A 19015-nucleotide genomic window follows, 5' to 3' on the forward strand; every position below is an offset into this window, starting at 1 on the left:
TGTCTGCTTCTCCACATTTCAGAGGAAATGATCGTGCAGTAACTTCACCTTTCATTTGCAAACAAAGATTTTATAACCCACAATACTAATACATCATTCATTTGTACAGAAATTAAGCAAAATAGCTCTATTTTACTCTTTATTCTTTAAGCTTATTTTATCAAATCCTTGGATAATTTTGCTTTAGGTTTTTTTAAGTTTTTAATTTTACCCAAGAAAACATTAGTAAGACTAATTTGGCCATGAATGCTGATGACAGAATTATTGACAACATGAATTTAAATCTAACACATTAACATTAAGGTTGATCATTCTAGTATATATATGAGTAAAATGATATCGGGAAAAGTCCAGAAATTGTCAAATGCATTGTTTGGTAGCATAAAATGTTCTCATATGACACATCAAATATTAAGGCATAACAGTGTACAATCTTAAACATTGTTGTGCAAAAACAACAGAAGAAATGGACAACACTGATGTAGATATTTGGCATGTCATGAGAGGGCAGGCTTTGTTTACAAAGATGTTTTAATAAAATATTGTCACCACTTCACATATAATATATGATAATATATAATATTTCAAATAGACCCTGTGTTGTGTAATTATTAGGACTGAGGCTGATGTAAGGGGGCGTTGGGTGGAGAAACGGCCTGTGCTGCGTGCTCGGCCCTGGATGCGAGCCCAACATGCAGCGTGTTTCCTCACTGCAAGGCAGCTCTAAGAGGCCAGACGGCTTCCTGACTTTGTATAGGAACACAATCAGGCCCTCAGGGCGAGGAGGAGGAGAAGGAGGAGGGGGCGAGTGGACGGACGTGTTCCCACTGTACTTCTTGAGCGATTTGATCTAAAAATAACTGCGCTGTTCTGTGTTTTCACATGTGTTTCTGAACACACTGGACCCAAATGATAGACGTACATAGTGAGAGACGACGAGAGGCACAGTGAGTTTATCAGACGAGATGTTTCTAAGCAAACAAGGACAAACATTTTTTGAGGGGAAATGTGTTGGTGGCTGTTTAAATGACATAATGACAAACGTTCAGTAATTCATTTTCCTCTTGAGTGTACATGACTGCTATGTCTTTGTTTTAATTGACTGTGTGCTAGTGTGCTGATACATATGTTTGGGTTTGAACTGCTGGTTGGACAAAATAAATATGTTTTTTGCTTTTAAAGTGCATTCACCACAACTTTCACATTTTATAGAATAAATAATAAATCAATATTCAGTAGCTCTATAAAAACAATCTTGAGTTGCAAAATCATGAACTGATATCATGCTAAATTTAGAAACATACACAGTCCTAATTGATTCTAAGACACCTGAAACATTATTGGGTGTGAATTTAAAAATGTGTTTAGAAACATCTGATATGACCTCCTGCTGAGCAGTAAAGATATCTCTGAATCAGTCTGGGTTGAATTAAGTTTTATGATCTATTTCATCAGCTGAACTAGAGGTGAAGCCAGTGACGATGAGTATTCATGGCTGGATTTACACCTGTTTGGCGTTTCTTTTAATTCAGTGTTTTGAGTTGAAAGCTTAAAGTAAGGAACAGATCTGTGGTAAGAATAAAACAGAGCACAGAGAAGAAATCCATCTTCAGTCAGCCGCTGTATTACACTTTGAAGTTGCGAAAGAACAGCATAAATTGGACTATGTTTGTCATTTTACTAACACTCGCTGCCTATAAAATATTGACTGTGCTGTTGGGTGATCGTTTTATTTATTCAACAGCTTCAACATCGTGTGCCAGGAGGTTTTAATGCACAGGAGGTCACTGTCTTTATGCACCTCGTCAGTGGATTCCAGACTCATTATGTTATAATCAGCCCTCAACACTCTGTTTTATAGTTACTCAGTGATGCTAAATATATTCATTTGATTAACAAAAAGCTACATCACAATCAGTTTGAGAGATGAGCAATAATAAAGTGTTGTCTTTACTGCCTTCAGATTATGGAACTTCTTTTTTTGTCACACTTTCATAACACTTGTTTTTTGTGCGGTAGATAACAGTGTGACTCTTAAACTTTACTCCCTGCCTAAAATTCCTTAAACGTTCTTGCTTGGAAAAAACAAAAATGAGTCACTGAAGCTCTAAACGTTTTATGCTCAGAAATGTCACAGCCAAAGAGTTTTGAGTAGATGCACGGAGCTGAATTTGCCTTATTTATACATCTCCTCGGTTGAATTTAAAAGAAGATGAAGTTGTTTGGAACTAAACTCACTGGCCCCTTTCTTCTAAGTGCTGGGAAAGAGGCTTCACATAATTGAGGGCAAAAAATACCAGGAGATGTTTATTTTTTATTTTAGGATTACTTTAGTACATTAGAGGCTGTCTCTGATTGAGACATATGGATGGCAGTTCTCTGCTTTTAATGTCATTTCCACACTTCTCAAAATGACTTGTCAACAAAATGATTTTTGATATTACATATAGTTGCAGAAATCAGTTTGACCTGTCATCACTGGCTGTGCATATGCATAACCTGAACCAACTGTGAGCAAAAATTGGTTGATTTTATTAATTTATGATTCACAACAAGGTGAATATCTCTCTAGTGCTGATTTTTCTTGATTCTGTACCTGCTTTGACCTCTAGATTCACATACAACATGCTGCATTGTATATTTCAGATAAAAAAGTGATTTACTTTTAAGCACTTTGTATTCACCAGTTTTAATGTTCTGTCAGAAGGCTTGCTTTATGTAGGGAGAAGTGTATAAAACTGTATGTGTATGTGATTCTGCTATTATTATTTAAACATACTACAATCATAAAAAGTATAGACATAACCATCATGTTAGGAAGCAGTTTAAATGCCTGAGCTAATCAAGCATCTGTGGTTATCCCTCAAGTAATCTGTGTGGTGATTGATATTAGCTTGTTGTCGTTTGCCGTTATTACCAGCTGAGTTGTTATTTTAGTTGGAAAGAAACTCAAAGCACAACACTATAATTAGTATGAAAAAGAAAGAGTTAGAGAATTTGAGAACACAAGTCCTCTAATCCAAACGACCACATCGGTCATGTATCCCTATATGTGATCTGAATACATATGAGAACTTTTACAATTTGAAAAAGAAAGACAAAGTCAGTGTGTAGAGATTATATTGGAGCGGTAGATGAGGAATAACTCAGGTATTTCACCAAGAGGACTTGAGTCGGAGTCCTTTTCCCACATAGTTTGGTTTTATATTTGGACAAAACTTTCACTTCTTTAAAAAAAAAAAAATCACTGTTTTGGTTAAAATAAGCCTTTTCAAAACATTGACCACAAGGAAGCTTAAGGGTTATTTGACACCAGAGAGCTTTCGTTCACTTATCAAGTGACTGTTAGGGGTTGCTTAGATGAAAACTTAAATACAGGTCATTATAACAGTTTGAAATGGACATTATTGCTTGTCATCACTTCCATAGAAATGGCTAGGAGGTACCCTCCTCCACCTCTTAGAGGGCTCAGTAGGCTGTTATCACCTACATGTACATAAGGATAAAATCTACTTTTGGAGCTGAAAGGGTTGAGTGGTGGCATGAGAAAACAACAGGACTTTTCCTCAGTAGTCTTGTATATAAATGTAGTATTATCCAGTTATTCCATGTTGAGTTAGTTGTTGTTTTAATATTGCTTTGCACTTTTTGTTTAAAATGTACTAATTTGTCTTCTATCCAGGAGACTACTTTTTGTTTTGGGAATTTTGTTCCACTATCATTCTACTTGAGTTTTGCTTTTTTCATAGTTAGTTGTATTTTGCTAAGTGAAGGCAACATAACATAACATTATTATTATTATTATTATACATAACATTATTAACAGTATTTTGACAGCTCTTCTTCTGCAAAAAAATGCTGAAGACTGGAGTGGAGGAGTCTGTGGTGAGAAATAGAAAAGAATAGGAATATTACACCACAATATTACTAAATGTTAAAAGTCTGCAAATCAGTATCAATCAAAATCTTCAACAGAATAATTATGCAGAACATGATTGAATTATGTAATGTGAAAGAATGCGGTTTTAACAACTAGAAGGCTTTTAAAGACACAATAAATATGGAAAACTAGATGTTAAGAGATTAATGGGATATAAAAATATAAATACATTTTAGTGAATTACCCTTCATTGTATTCACCAGATAAACCAAACTATTCAGGACCATTAAATCTGATTTCCTCCTTTTATCTTTTCACCCAAAAACACCTGACAGAAGTCGAGACTGTATAGTTCAGAGGCTCTGGATAAGCCTCATGTTTTATTTGCGAAAAGCGGCCCCATTGTCCCATAAGTCACCTCACACAGCACTCTTCTGCTTCACGCCACACTGAGCCTGTCCTACTGCGTTAGCGTCACCCGCTGCTAAAGCACTTAGCTTGTGTTCTCCATGTCCTCTGTGGTACAGCCAAACATCCATTTGGAGGTCCTAGGAAACTTTGAAGCCTTTTCACCCACTCACTGAGCCATAGAGGCGCGGGAAGCTTTTGTGACGTTTCGTGAATACTTTGTACAATAAATAGCCCTCTACACGAATACATTAAAGCTAATCAAAGATGTGCATGTAGCTATGCCTTTAGCCTGGATCCCTGATAAATAGTATTTGTCTGAAGGATTAGGGATTTTATAGAAAGAATTTTGTACCAATTATATCTGTAAGGGACTACAACCAAGTGATAGCAACATTTACCCATTTGGTTGCCACATTTTATCTGATGCCCTCTGTGCTAACACTTGTCAGACATTGTCACACCTGCTGTGTGAGCCTGAAAGGACAGAAGGAGGGTGGAGAAGCAGAAATCTTCTGCTAGAAATCAATCAGTCTACTGCATAGCGGATACATGCATCAAACATACTGTTGTTTGATTAGCTTTATTCATATGAAGTATAAATACATTTTAAGATGTTGTATCAGGAATCTTTTACAAAGGTGAAAAATTTTCTCTGAAGTATTGATATTGTGGAAGGTCATTGTTTCAGCAGACAACAACAGAAAATAGCTGTTCATTGCTTGGTTTTCACTGATGTTGTCCTGACATGTGCTACTAGAAGTCTTCAGTTTGGCCACAATTCTGCAGCTCGAGTTACAGAAAACAAATTAACTAAAAAAAAACAACCTCACCAACATATTCCCCCACACCAGGACCCACTGAAACAACCCCTGCCTCCTCCAACAGTCTGATGAAGAAGCAGCTTAAGAGAATGAACTGGACTGATCATCCCACAGTCCTTGAAGGACTGTGATTGACTCATCACTGTAGGTTAGTGAACACCTTTCAAGACCCACTGCTTGTGCTTATCATCCTGGGGTTGGGGTTGAAGATGCCATCATCCAGCTGCTTCAGTGAGCCCACTCTCATCTAGACAAGACAGGCAGTACTGTGAGGATCATGTTCTTTGACATCTCCAGTGCTTTTGGTACAATTCAGACTGCACTGTTATGTGAGAAGCTCCAGAAAATAAAGGTGGATGGCTCCACAATAACTTATCACTGACTACCTGACAGAGAAATCAACAGTTGTGAGACTAAAGTGCACAGGAGCACAAATACTCAGATTATTCTGCAGTTGTTTGGCATATGAGTGGAGTTGAGCTATGGTTAAAGTTCAGCCTGGCCATTTGATTTGATCACCTTGCCCCAGTATACATGGATGGGAGCAAAATCGAGTTTTTGACTGAAGTATGTCAGATCCCTAACACCACATGCTCTGCATAGGGTCCCGCAATCCACATGGGGCCCCATTTTACGCAAGGGGACGCATTCTCCGCAAATGCGCAAAAGATGCGCATCGGTGCCGTGAGGTGCGCGTAGAGCACCAAGTCAGCCCGAAGCAGGAGACAAAAAAAAAAAGAGACGAGTAATCTGACAGCGCACGCGTTGCTGTAATGATTGACTGCACACAGCATTTGACCAATCAGCGTTCAGATGATGCAGTTGGATGCAGGTGGAGAGATGGCCTCCAAACGGCAGTACGAGTCGGGAGCAAGCAAAACAAAGAAAAGGTCTAAAGAAGACGAGGCTGGGGTGGTCGGTGGCGTAGTGGGTTGAGCGGCTGCCCCATGTGCAGAGACTGTGGTCCTTGCTGCAGCTAACCCCGGTTCGAGTCCCGCACCAAACAGCCCTTTGCTGCATGTCTCCCCCTCTCTCTGCCCCCTGCTTCCTGTCTCTCTCCAACTGTCCTATAATTAAAGGCATAAAAAGCCCCCCCCCCAAAAAAAGAAGACGAGGCTTGTGCTTTACTTGAAGGTGGGTATGTCTTTTAAATAAAACAGAAAAACTTTGTGGCATAAACACCCCAGCTGCTAGCCTGCTAATCATGAGACAGAAGAGAGGATCATTCTGTGATGTGGACTGGAGATTAAATTTTCCAGCCGCCCTGATTATCATTTATTGAATGTCTTGTTAACTGTATATACATTCACCTCTGTTGAAAAAGGAGTGGTTAATTGACCAGTCGGTGGTCGTATGTTGGCTCAGGTTTATTGCCTATCAAACCATGCTATCAATAGCAGTTTTGGGCTATTTTTATGGAGGTAAAATGTCGCCAACTCTCCCTGTTGCAGTTGCCTCTGCTGAGCGAACCTCTCAAAACTGAAGCTCATCAATGGTACAAGAACGCTTGAGTGGCCTGACTATCATAAGCATCAACTCAGAAGTGTCACAGCGGCTGTCATATGATGACCTCAATGATGACTTTGCATCCAGGAAATGCAGGCGTGTGCATCTGTAAAAGGTTTGTTCCATTTTCGAAAGAGACTATTCATTTGATTTGTTCCTATTAATAAAGGTTGTAATCCTAAATGGCATTTCGTGATACAGTAATTCTGTAATGGGGGGGGGGGCTCAAAATAAAATTCTGTTTAGGGCCCCAGTTTGGCGAGGGGCGGCCCTGTGTGAGATGCAGGAATGCTGTGGCCTGTGTGAGAAAACATTGAGCCATTGCAGCCTTCATAGATTTATTAGACACACAAAAACATGCTCATTTCTAAGCATGGAGAGATCTCTAACTGAGTGTCTTACTTTCAGTCTTATATAGTCTGACAGTAACTGATGACAGGGCTCATTCCACATCAGCCAATCAGCGCAGTTGCTCTTTGGAACGCACTGTTGTGTTGAAGGATTGTTGAACGGACACAGGATGTGTGTGCATGTGATAACAGATAAGAGTAATGATGCATTTAAAAGACTACACAATGCTTAGTCACACGTTGCATACACACGTTAGATTGACAATGCAGTAAATAGGATAATAAAATTCCTTTACAAAACTCATCTGTTTAAATTAGCCTATGCATTGTGATTACTATTGCACTGTTTTAATTAACTTTATTTTTTATCTATTTGTTATGTATTTTAAATTGTGTTGTTTTTATGTAAGGTGACCTTGAGTGCCTATGAAAGGCCCCTATAAATAAAATGTATTATTATTATTATTATTATTATCATACATCTAAGTAAATGTGAACTGTCAGGGTCCTCTAGGCCCTCAGAGAGAACTTATGTCTTGTAAAAATGAATCTTTAAAAATCTTTAGTGGTAATATTATGTAGCAAATTCCTGACTTAAATTCAACCAAATGTTTTTGAGGAAATAAACTTCAGTTGTTCCAATTTATGCAGGAATGTAAAGGGTCAATTGAAAGCCCTTGTAAATTGACCAATCATACATTTTCTTTAAATGGGTGGGCTGTGCTATCACAGAGTTTTTCACAAGTTCCACCTGCTGTGGGACCATGAATAACAGGCTACCCGAAGGCTTTTTTGTGTAAGTTTTAAACTTAAGAACGGCTCCAAAAAAACAGAAGACTGGCCGAGAAGCATATTGCTCATAGCAGACAATGAGGAGGACATTATTGCCAATTTGATAACACTTGTCACATTTGTGCAGCCAAGTTTGAACGGACTTTAAGGCGTTCTCAGAGCACAACAAAAATTGAAGTTAAAATGAAATAAAAGTTTATTTCTACAAAGGTTGTGGTTATTCATGTCTGAGAATCCAGGTGCGGGTCAGAGGATGGGGCTAGAGTCACTGGGAGAAAAGAAAGGTGAGTTAGTCTTTGCTCAGAAAACACACCCAAAAAAACACAACCAGTGCAGACTACGACAACCCTGCAACTCTCAAGCTGAGTTAACCCTGGAAAAAAAACCTACAACAAACTAAATTTGATGCTGAAAATCAAGGCTTTTGTCAAGCATTTAGACTCCACTGCATGGTATGCCTGATTGACTTTACTGCTTGGATTGATCAGTCATTGATTGGTCAGCACTGCTCACTGATCTATATAGGGAGTATAGGGAATTATTCACTGAGTCTGGTCTATTTTTTTTTCTTTAGCACAAGTTTCTTGTGTTTACCTTCAATGAAAATATGGGGTTTGAAAAGTTTATCCAAGTCATCCAACCACTATTATCAAAAGGTTATTTACTGGTCATGAGATTGATATCGTGATATTGTGATTGCAGTGTTGAGTGTTGAAGTTTGTACTGGGAATTGTAAGTCATTATACTTAATCAGTAATAAGATTACCAAGTTCTTCATGCATTTATATACCTTAAATCAACGTTTTAACTGTTTTAAAAAAAAAGCCATATATTTAATAATCTGGTGTTCCAGTCTAATATCAGGTATCAGTTAAGATTTACTTGCTTGTGATCTCTGGTCACTGGTGTTTGGATTGTGTGTGTGCTCTCATACTGCATGAACTCAGATGTAATTGAGTTTGTTTTGTGTGCTCAGCTGTTACGTATTTTGTGCCCTGCATCGTTGTTGCCATTCAGCACCTGAGTGTGTTTTTTTTGTTGTTTTTTTCCCCCAAATCAGAAACAAGGGTTAGAGGGCCAGGGTCTGGGAGTCACACACCTTGTCTTTAAGTTACTTTAATGGAGATTTTGTTAGATGACACTCCGGTTATAAAACCTGGATTTCATCAGAGCCAAGCGATGGTCTGGAAATGTTTTAAGTAACTACAAGTTGACACTTAATCTTTTCTGCTTTTCAGTCACAATTTCTGATGCATTTAGTCATCTCACTAAAGAAACAGAAAAATATGTAAATGAGAGCAGCTTTGGGCATTGCTAATTATCCCATATATATTATTATTCCCCAGCCTGACACTGAGGACAAGCAATCTGGTCCTCACTGCAAGATGAGATTGTGTATCTTCTCAAGTAAATCCTAGACTTTTCATGTTGGACTGCTTTACCCAAAATCTTTGAGACCTTTGTTGTCATCTTTTGAAAACAACAGTTTTATTGTTCACAGTGCTGAGTATGAATGAGTGCGCTCATGAGTGCGGTTTGTGTTTTCTATGAAATTTGGGCTGAACAAGTCTATTTTTAACGGACGAACGTAAGGTGAGCGCAGCTTTCTCCGGCAAAATTAAACAACATTTTTGTCCACAGTGAACATGCTGTGCTGAATTGTGCCTCCTTCTGCATCATTCACAGATATAAACACCGTATATACAACTAATGCAACTGCATCGGGACCATCAGGACAATTACAGATGTGTAGTTATACACATGTGTAGAACCACGCAACAACATTCCCACAGCAGACAGCAAGAAAGAAACTGACTAAAGTTGCACACTAAACAAAAAGGAGGTTTCAGAAGACGGCTAAAAAGGAGTGAAATTAATTTTTTTAAGGTGTATGAAATGTCGTTGTTGCTGCTTTTTTCTTTTTTGCACTCGTTGCTTATAGTATCTTTTGTTAGTATGACGTTAATTGTGAGACCGAAGTATTTGTTGCTGGGCCTCTGCTGGCGAATACTTTTTCCTCGGCGTGCCCTAATAACATTTTGTTTTTAAAATTTTTTATCACAGTTTGATTTTGAGTATCTTAATAGTTTGCAATAAATAACATAAATGCAGAAGAACATGTATCTGCTCAGATGGCCATGGTGCCTATGTTGGAGTGTGCCATAGCACTATGTACCAGATAGGATAATTCAGAGGTTATTTAAACTGATTAATTTTGTGACTGTGAACTTATTTCAGAGTTTCAACTGTTGATCTAATTCAGTTTTAATCTGCGTCGTGGACTGAACTCTAAACTATTACTTGTGAAGTGTGAACTTGCACAACACTTTACAGAACAACATGATTTTGTTTACAGAAATGGTTCAACATTTTTATTCTATCAATTCTTTTTTAAAGTTTGTGAGTGATAGTACTTCTCCAACCTATCACTCCCCCTGTATTTAAAGCTAGAGTTAGACAGTGATTAGTGTAGCTTAGCATAAACACTGGCAACGAGGGGAATCATTTGCTTTTCTCACTCCAAAGTAAAACGTTATGACTATAGTTACAGCATATACCTTTACCTAAAACCATAAATTCTTTCTCATAAGTTATATTTAGCAATAATCTAGACTGTACAATGGACAGAAATGCAAATACAAGTTATTTCTTTGTCTTTCGTTTTAACGACAGTTTTCATTTTTGGTACAGTTTACTGTAACATTGTATAATTGTGTTTTTTTTTAATAATTTTTGGGGCTTTTTTATACCTTTAATGAATAGGAAAGTTCAGAAATATGGGAAGCAGGGGGCGAACAACATGTAGCACAGGGCTGTCTAATGTGAGACTCGAACCGGGACCAGCTGTAATAGGCCTCTTGTACATGGGGTGCCTGCTCAACCCACTACACCACAGACCACCCCATAGTTGTTTTCTATTGTGTTTCCTCCAATGAAAAGGTAACCTTCTTCTGACAAATGGAAAAAAAATCAGTGTTCTAAAATTACAGTAAATAAAGTTATGGAGGAATGTGAGGTTTGTAACTGTACAAAACATAAACCGTGGCTTGTGTGTAAAGTTTAGCTTCAGATATAAAAGAAACCATATTGATCCAATTTTGTGAGCCCTAACCTTTGCACAGCAGCTTTCACTTCCTGGTCCACATGTGCAGGACTCACTACTGTAGTGACATCTGTCAAGGCTCACTCTGAGAGAAGAAATAGCTCATAGCTTTAGTGCAGAGGCCTATTGGTGAGGTTTTGCAGTGATATACTATTTGTGTAAACCACTGAATGTGTTAACATATTCACATATAAAGAGAAAAAAACATCTCGTTATTCTTTAAAACGGTAACTCCAGTTCATTGGCTCCATTGTTTTTTTGGATCTCATAACTGTTATGTTTTCTACAATGACAACAAAGTCAGTGCCAACAATGACTGAGTTGTTTATTGTTTCAAACACAGCAGAAAACAAAACTATGAGCTAAAAAATGTTCCGAAGGGTTTGCCAGCTACTGTGTCATTGTGTGTTGCATGATGTTTGCCGCTCTGAAAAATAAAAACAATCCTTTTTATTTCCTGGCAGTCTTGTCTTTCTCACAAGCATTATTTTGTGAAACACTAGGACACAGATGATCCTATTTCTGATGTCATAAAGAGTTAAAACAGACTTAGTATAAAAGTATTTCTTATTATGCTGAAACAACCCCACTCTGAGCTTTCCTAGCAAAAGGAAATGCTGAAAAAAATGACCCACTGGGGCCGTTGGAATAGTAATTTTCTCATGAAGTCAAAGTAAGTCCACTAAGATTTTCCTCAGCATGGGAAGAATCTGCAAATAAAAAGTCTGAATCACATCTAGGAACAGAGTCATGTGAAATTAATAATAAAGAACATAAATATGCACAACAAGTTAAGAGAAGTACAGTATATCAGAGAAGGTATAGTCATTAAATGCAGTAACTTGGTGGAAAATAAACACTTTCACAACATCCTCCCCCAGAAATGAGGCCTTAACTTCCTGTTTGTGTATGGAATATGCGACACAGAGGGTTATGCTATTTAAACCAAAGGGCAGCAGATTCCCAGCAAGCAGAGACTGATGGGATCTGAAAAGCCTGCTGCCAGCTTCTCATGGGGATGAGAAGTGGGTGGGAAAAGGCAGAAAGCAGGAAAAGAAGAAAACCAAGATAATGATGCTAAAGAGAAAAGAATGATAATTAAGTTAGGGAGTAGATTGTTGCATAACTGTGAGGCAAAAAGACACAACATGAAAGAGATTTTTGTGACTTAAGAAAAATTACAAGTTAAAGAGGTTTATGCATAGGACCAGTGTAGTTGGGTGAGATACTGATATTATCAATACTGTAAATCAATTCTGATATATGCCTGTCAGACATTTCTGTCCATGATTTTCAGCTTTTGTAGAGATGTGTTGATTTTTGCAGCTACTTTGTTGTTTCCAGGAAAAGGAAATAATAAAAATGATAAATGAGCAAAAGCCTCTTTGATAAAAGTCTGCTAACTGAAGGACTTCGACATGTTTGCTTTCTTTCCAAGAGTGAGATGAAAAGATCAATATCTGTCTTGTGTCTGGGGATTTTTTAACTGCTGGTAGTGTTATGGAGCTGTTTTTGTTTGAGAGGCTCCCTGTTTAGCAGCAGAGTCTCACATCAAAATGTGCAACAGTACACTTTGTCTCTTCCTCTTCACATCCTCCCATAGTTCTGTCTTGGGTCTCTTTGCTGCAATTGCCATGGTGCATTTTTTTATTCAAACTTTACTTGTAATGAAGACTTTTAAGACTTTATTTATCATGGCAAGATAGAGAAGATAGGCAGGAAACCAGGCACAGGAACAGAATGAAAAAAATTAGAGTCAATTACCATGATAAAGCACACACTCTGTGGGTTATATATCATATATATCCCATCGCTACTTTCCAATAACCGATTGCACACGATTGAAAATTCTACTTTTAAAACAACTAAACATACTGGCAGTAAAGATGTTTTAAAAAAGGACAACACCAGAAAAGACAAAGAATGGAAATTAACTGGAGTTTTGGAAGTCCAAGTAAGTGGGTTAAGAAATAGCTACACAGAAGTTTGTGCTTTTGTACAGCTCAAGTTGTACAATCAGACAAAAGGTGCAACTTCAGAAACACTCCCAATGAGATATGGTGCCATATGGAGGAGGAAAACAAATCCATGCCACAAACATACACTGCATGGCCCACACTCACACACACAAAAACCCTAAGCAAAGGATCTTGAGTTGCTTCAGCTGGTTAGGTATTGGTTCAGCCACATTATGTAGTGAACAATTAGGTCAGTTGACATACCAGATTTTGTCATCAATAGATTTTTTTTCTTCCCTGATGGCACGGGCAAATTCGAAGATGACAATTCCAGGATTCACCGGACTCAAATTGTGAAAGAATGGTTCAGGGAGCAAGAGACTTGATTTTCACACATGGATTGTTCACCACAGAGTCCAGATGTTAACCCCACTGAGAATCTTTGGGATGTGCTGGAGAAGACTTTACGCACCATTCCAACTCTTTCATTATCAAAACAAGACCTTTATAAAAAAATATAATGCAACTCTGGATGGAAAATAATGTTGCACAAGCTTATCGAAATTATTCCACAACAAATGTGTGCTGTATTCCAGCCTAAAAGTGGTCCAACAAAATATTATAATGTGTGAGAACAAAGACATCGGTCATGATGACAAAGATGTGATTTAGAGCCCTAATCTCCAATAGTTTCACAGATGCTATTATCTAAGACACAATTAAAGGCACCCACAAATCCCATACAAATGTATAACATGAACTAAATGATTTAATACAGTTGAAGTGGACTTCCTGGTTTTATTGTCTGGTTAAACTCAACATGGCAGCACCGAAACTTTGGCAAGTCCTGTCAGGATGGAGCAACGCACTTCAGTGGACTTCCCTGATCTACCCGAAACCGTAGACCTTTGTGAAAATACAACAGAACCAGGACTGAAATAATCTTTTAGCTCCTGGATTACTTTATCCTTAAATTCTGGGTGCTGTTGGATGAAATGCAGTTTATATGAGGTCTTCAGATCTGTACTGAAAAGTAAATTAACCAGACTGCCTAACTCTGAATGAGATAAACATGTTTAAGAGATATTACAGCACAGTCTCCAGAGTAACAGGAAACTGGTTCATATTTCTGCAAACTGTGTATATTCTGAATTTCAATGTGCCTTAAAAACTATTCAACATTGAATAGCTGAAAAAGAGGTTTGTGGGACCTTTGTCCTGGACATCTAGGTTTATGTTAATTCTTTATTTAGTTTTGTCTTGGACACTGCAGTTTGACTCTTATGTGATGCCCTTTGTGACTCTATTGTTTCCACTACCAGTTGAATTTGGATTAGTCACCAAAACTAGTCTACAGCCTTTCAGAACCATTCACATTCCTGCCAAAGCTTCACACTGAGAGTTAGGACCAAGACTGGGGACTTTTGGTTCATAAAGATTTGGATCAAACATAGTCAAGGTTTGCTGAAATATCTGCATTTTATTCTGTTGGGCTGAATATTCTGCTTAATAACAAATCAGCAAATAGAAGAAAAACTAAGCCTCTGTGGTGGAGATCAAAGAAATGTGAATATCAAATATAATGCGGAGCTCTAAGATGGGGTTTCAGACAGAGGAAATGTATGTTTAACTGAACTGTATTGTCGCTTCCCTAAACAGAGATTACTGATCTGTAAATAAAATGGATGCCTGTTAAACTGAAGTAGCTCAGTGATTCAAATTAAGGAGACAGAATGAATTTAAAGAGAAAAACCGGCTGATTCTTTTGCCAGGCTTTTATCAGAGTGTTTTTTGTTTTCATGCAGGTGTTATATTTGGACCCACTGTCAGGATAGTGTGTAGTACCCTGTCAATATTCACCCAGGGGATTTCAAAGACAGGAAGCCTTTAGATAACAATCAGAACCCACCCGTGATACGCTTCACCTGCAGCCACTTTCTGTTCAACCAAAACAGTGCAAACCATCTTCTCTGGCTATTTTAAGTGTGTTTGGACACTCTTTCACATGATCACGATGTATTCTGGGGTGGCGTCATTGGAATGTAAACGACTCACTACCTACTCATAAACAGAAGATCTCATAACAACTTTGTGATGGCCTAATGAAATAGGGTGGAATTTCAGATATAAATCAATAATACTTCCTGCAGGATAATATTTCCTTTAAAGAATTCTGGTCATTTCAGTGAGTATTTGTGTAGGTTTAATCAACACAAATGTAGTGTTGTAATTTCACAATTTGCCAAATTCATGCAGTTCACGTGTTTGGTGTGTTTGTCTTTTTTTAAGCTACACCACACAAACAACAACTACTTTTACTTACAATTAACAACTTTTTTCACATTGAAAAAGAATGGAAAACTCAAATTTGTTGCAATAACTAAAATATCAGTTCAAAACCCATTCAACTGTGTTTTTTTCTATTATAGAGAATTCATACACTCTCAGCAGCTTTCAGCACTGTGACGACAGCCTATTTGCTGCGTGCTGGTCTTGTGAGTTGTGTGGTGTGGGAGATGAAGCAACTGTGGAAAATATATTAAAGTTTCTGATAATCACTGTGGAATGTAACCTGTGGTGTGATTAGTTTACAAGCAATTTTATTTACTTCATCTAATATCATAGTTTAATGGAAAAAGTGGAGTTCCTTTTTAGGCATTTTAAGAGAGAAAAAGATTAAAGGAAGATAAACTTTGCTAAAGATAAACAAAAACATTTTTGCAGAAGACGGGCCACAGTTATGATATTTCTAAATGTTTAGTTCAGATCCAAACCAAACCACCAATGCACTATTGTCTTTCACAAAAAAAGCAATAAGTTACACATTGAAAAAACAAACAAACTTAATCAGTCATGGCCTCAGTAGACCAGGGACTCCTGTGCTCCAGGAGATAAAATGATTGTTTTTGTCCACAGGAGTCTGGTGCTTTGTAGAGAGAATTAATAGCTGTAACAGCTTTTGTTACTACACAGAAAGTGGTAGTACCCATGAATAGCAAAATTCAGTAACCAAAATAGCCTAACAGGAACAGAACAAATCAGTACAGACTTGCAAACAAGCAGACGTGTTAACAATCAGAAGCCTGTACTCTACCAATGACACGGGTAGAGATGGGTAACAACTTGTTTCTTGTTATAACACAAAACTCATAAGCATGAACCTGATTCCATCCATCCATTTTCTATACCTGCTTAATCCAATTCAGGGTCGTGGGGAGGCTGGAGCCTATCCCAGAGGCTGGATACACCCACTCCATCAGAGTACCAATGTGATTCCTGTTCAGTTAAAATATTCAAGATGCACCATTTACCTCTGATGAAAAAAACACAGTTTATCAGTTCTGTTTTGATAAACTTCTCCAGTGTGTCATTTTTTATGGTTCAGGACTGGACAGCACATACAGTAAGTGAGGAAGGGTCATTAAAGCCTAACATGTAACCTCTTAACACTAATAAAGAAAAAAATGTGGACCTACCAAACAGCTAGCTATCATAACTGCCCACTTTCCATTCCCAAGATATCAGTAAACAGCTATTATTTAACAAAATAAAGGCATGTTAATATAAATCTGCTGGTGTGTCACTGCGCCCTTGCTATTTGGAGACATATTCCACTCAGAGACATAAATGTAGATGAGGTCCCAGCTACAATTATTGAAATTATGATGTCTATTAAAGCAAAACAAACAAACATAAATGAAAATGAAGAAAAAAAAATCATGAAGAGCTGCAAAACATTTTGGTGATCCTTTCTTTTTAAGGATCTCAGAGTTCTTTCCGTTAGTTAAGAATAACATTAAACATTAAACATTGGCTTGGAAGTTGTTCTTCCAGAAGAATAGAATAGAAAAGAAGAGAAAAATACTTTATTCATCCCCCAGTGGAGGAAATTAAAAAATTCTGGCTTGATAAAAAGAACTTATACAAATAGAGAATCTCTTCCTTCACTGACTATCTCTCCAAACCAGAGCCAAACAACTTTTTTGCATTTTCCATGCAACAACAATCACAGGCAGGTCAAGTGCATAATTTAAGACATCCTGTTTTTTGGCAATAAATAATTGCACAACTAGCAGTGAATTATGTGCACTATTCTCGCCCTTTATTCTTAGTGAATCAGTCTGCATGATACATTTAAATCATGTCTTCCTGAAAATTGTGCTGTGAAAGGAAAACTCCCATAATTTCATATGCAACAGGACTAGGCACAAATACCACTGTGATACTTCCTTTATTGACAGTACTCTTTTTTTTTCAGATGCAAAACTGTTGTAAATTATATATATATTTTTTTTAACAGTTGGTGATTTGCAGTACATTTAATAAGCTGCCAGATCCAACCATTGGTGTTGCATTACAACAGCATCTCAGTCCAGATGAAATGGAGATATAATGGAGAGCGAAGCCCAGTTTGGAGATGCTCAAACATCTCATAACTTTCTCTGTCTCAGAAAAAAATCTGAGCAAGGTTGACTCTGCTTTTATCTCTGTCTTCGTTGGAGGCTTTACAGATGGAGAATGCGTGTTAATTCAGTGATGTAAAGTCTGAAGCCGGCCTGTACATCAGGGACTCGTGTGCTAACATGCATACTCGGCTGGACTTGCTGCCAAAACACTAAATAAAGGGGCTCAGATGAAAGAAGTGGAGTTGGGGAGTGACTGATCTCTCTATTAGGAATGCTGTTACACCACTTCAGTAGCAAATGGTTCTCTGCTTCTGCGTTAAGTTAAAAATGTATATTTACTGTACACTCTATTAATCGTATCAGTCCACCAATCTACATCTTATAACTGGGGGGTATTGACAGCAGCCTGTTGTGGGTAATGTAGGTCCTCTGATTAGTGAAAGTGGATTAAAAGTGCTATGCAAAAGCAAAGTACAAAAGGTTTTGTTTGCTCTGAAGCGTGGTTTATAGGATGCTCTCTTTGTTAATGATTCAACGCCTCAAAAAACCAATGCTATTTGATGGCTCCTGAAGCATACATGCTCTGACAAAGAAAATTTGTATATTTTCAGCGTAACACAGCCAATCTAGCTGCCTCAGCACAGCTAGCCTGTTTACTTAAACCTCAAACATAATGGTGGGCTTGTTGCCATCCTCATTTGCTCATATTTGTTTGTAGGACAATGATTATATCGGGTTCACCTCTTTGGTTCAGACTGAAACATCTCAACAATCAATGAATAAATGGCCATTCAATCTTTTTCAGACATTCTCTTTCACAGTCTGTTATTTTCTATGTGTTTAAAAAAAACTGGTCAACGGGCTCATCAGTGGCTTTACTTTGACAGTCAAACTGAATACTGAACATGAACATATTTAACAGTGAAAGTTGAAAATCCAGCTTTAGCTAACAGTACTGAATTGAACTTGTATGATGCTAGCTGCATAGTGTACAGAGTGCATGCATTGAAGTTCATACTTTAGCAAAATACTTAGGCTACACACTGAATGGATCAACATACTCACTCATTTCTTGCCATGGATTAGACAAGCGGTTCTATTCTTTGCTGCTATAATTCTCTACGAGCATTTTCATTAGCACTTAAAAATGAAAAACTAATCAAATTTGCTAATCAATTTTCCATCCACACAGAAATGATTTTCCAAAGTGTTTAAATGCTTTGGGAATATATTTTGTACCATTAAAAAGACTAATGATACCAAAAAAAAAAAAACGTGTGAGGGTAAAATGTTTTGTGTGTTTTGAGCCAAAGCTGTTGTCTTCATGCAAATCGTAACAATGCCAATAAGCAGATGTTAATAGCAGGTATAATTAATCATCTTGGTTAATAGAGTTAGCATGTTAAAACTTTAACATTAATTATAAAGACAAAGTAAAACCAATCCATCTAACTGCTTTTAGATCTGCATTAAAGTCTAGTTTTATGTCAGTGGCGTTCAGCAGAACAAATTTCAGAAGACCATTACTTTATTCAATAAAGCTAATACAAAAATCAAAAAGCTGAGATCCTGTAAACTTTGATGAAATCTGTGAAAGATAACCTAGAAGTCAATGCAAATGAGCCGAAACCCTAAAGGAACATGTCCTTTTGTGCAAAGATTTACATTTTGTAACAGATTAACATTTACTATGTCCTGCAGTGAAGCCCTCACTGCAGCAAGTGATGCTGGGTAAATCTCACACAGCATCAATCACTGCACTTTAATCCAAACACATGTTAAACGCAC

The sequence above is a fragment of the Odontesthes bonariensis genome, chromosome 1 (assembly GCF_027942865.1).
Source record: "Odontesthes bonariensis isolate fOdoBon6 chromosome 1, fOdoBon6.hap1, whole genome shotgun sequence".
In the NCBI taxonomy this organism is placed as follows: Eukaryota; Metazoa; Chordata; class Actinopteri; order Atheriniformes; family Atherinopsidae; genus Odontesthes; species Odontesthes bonariensis.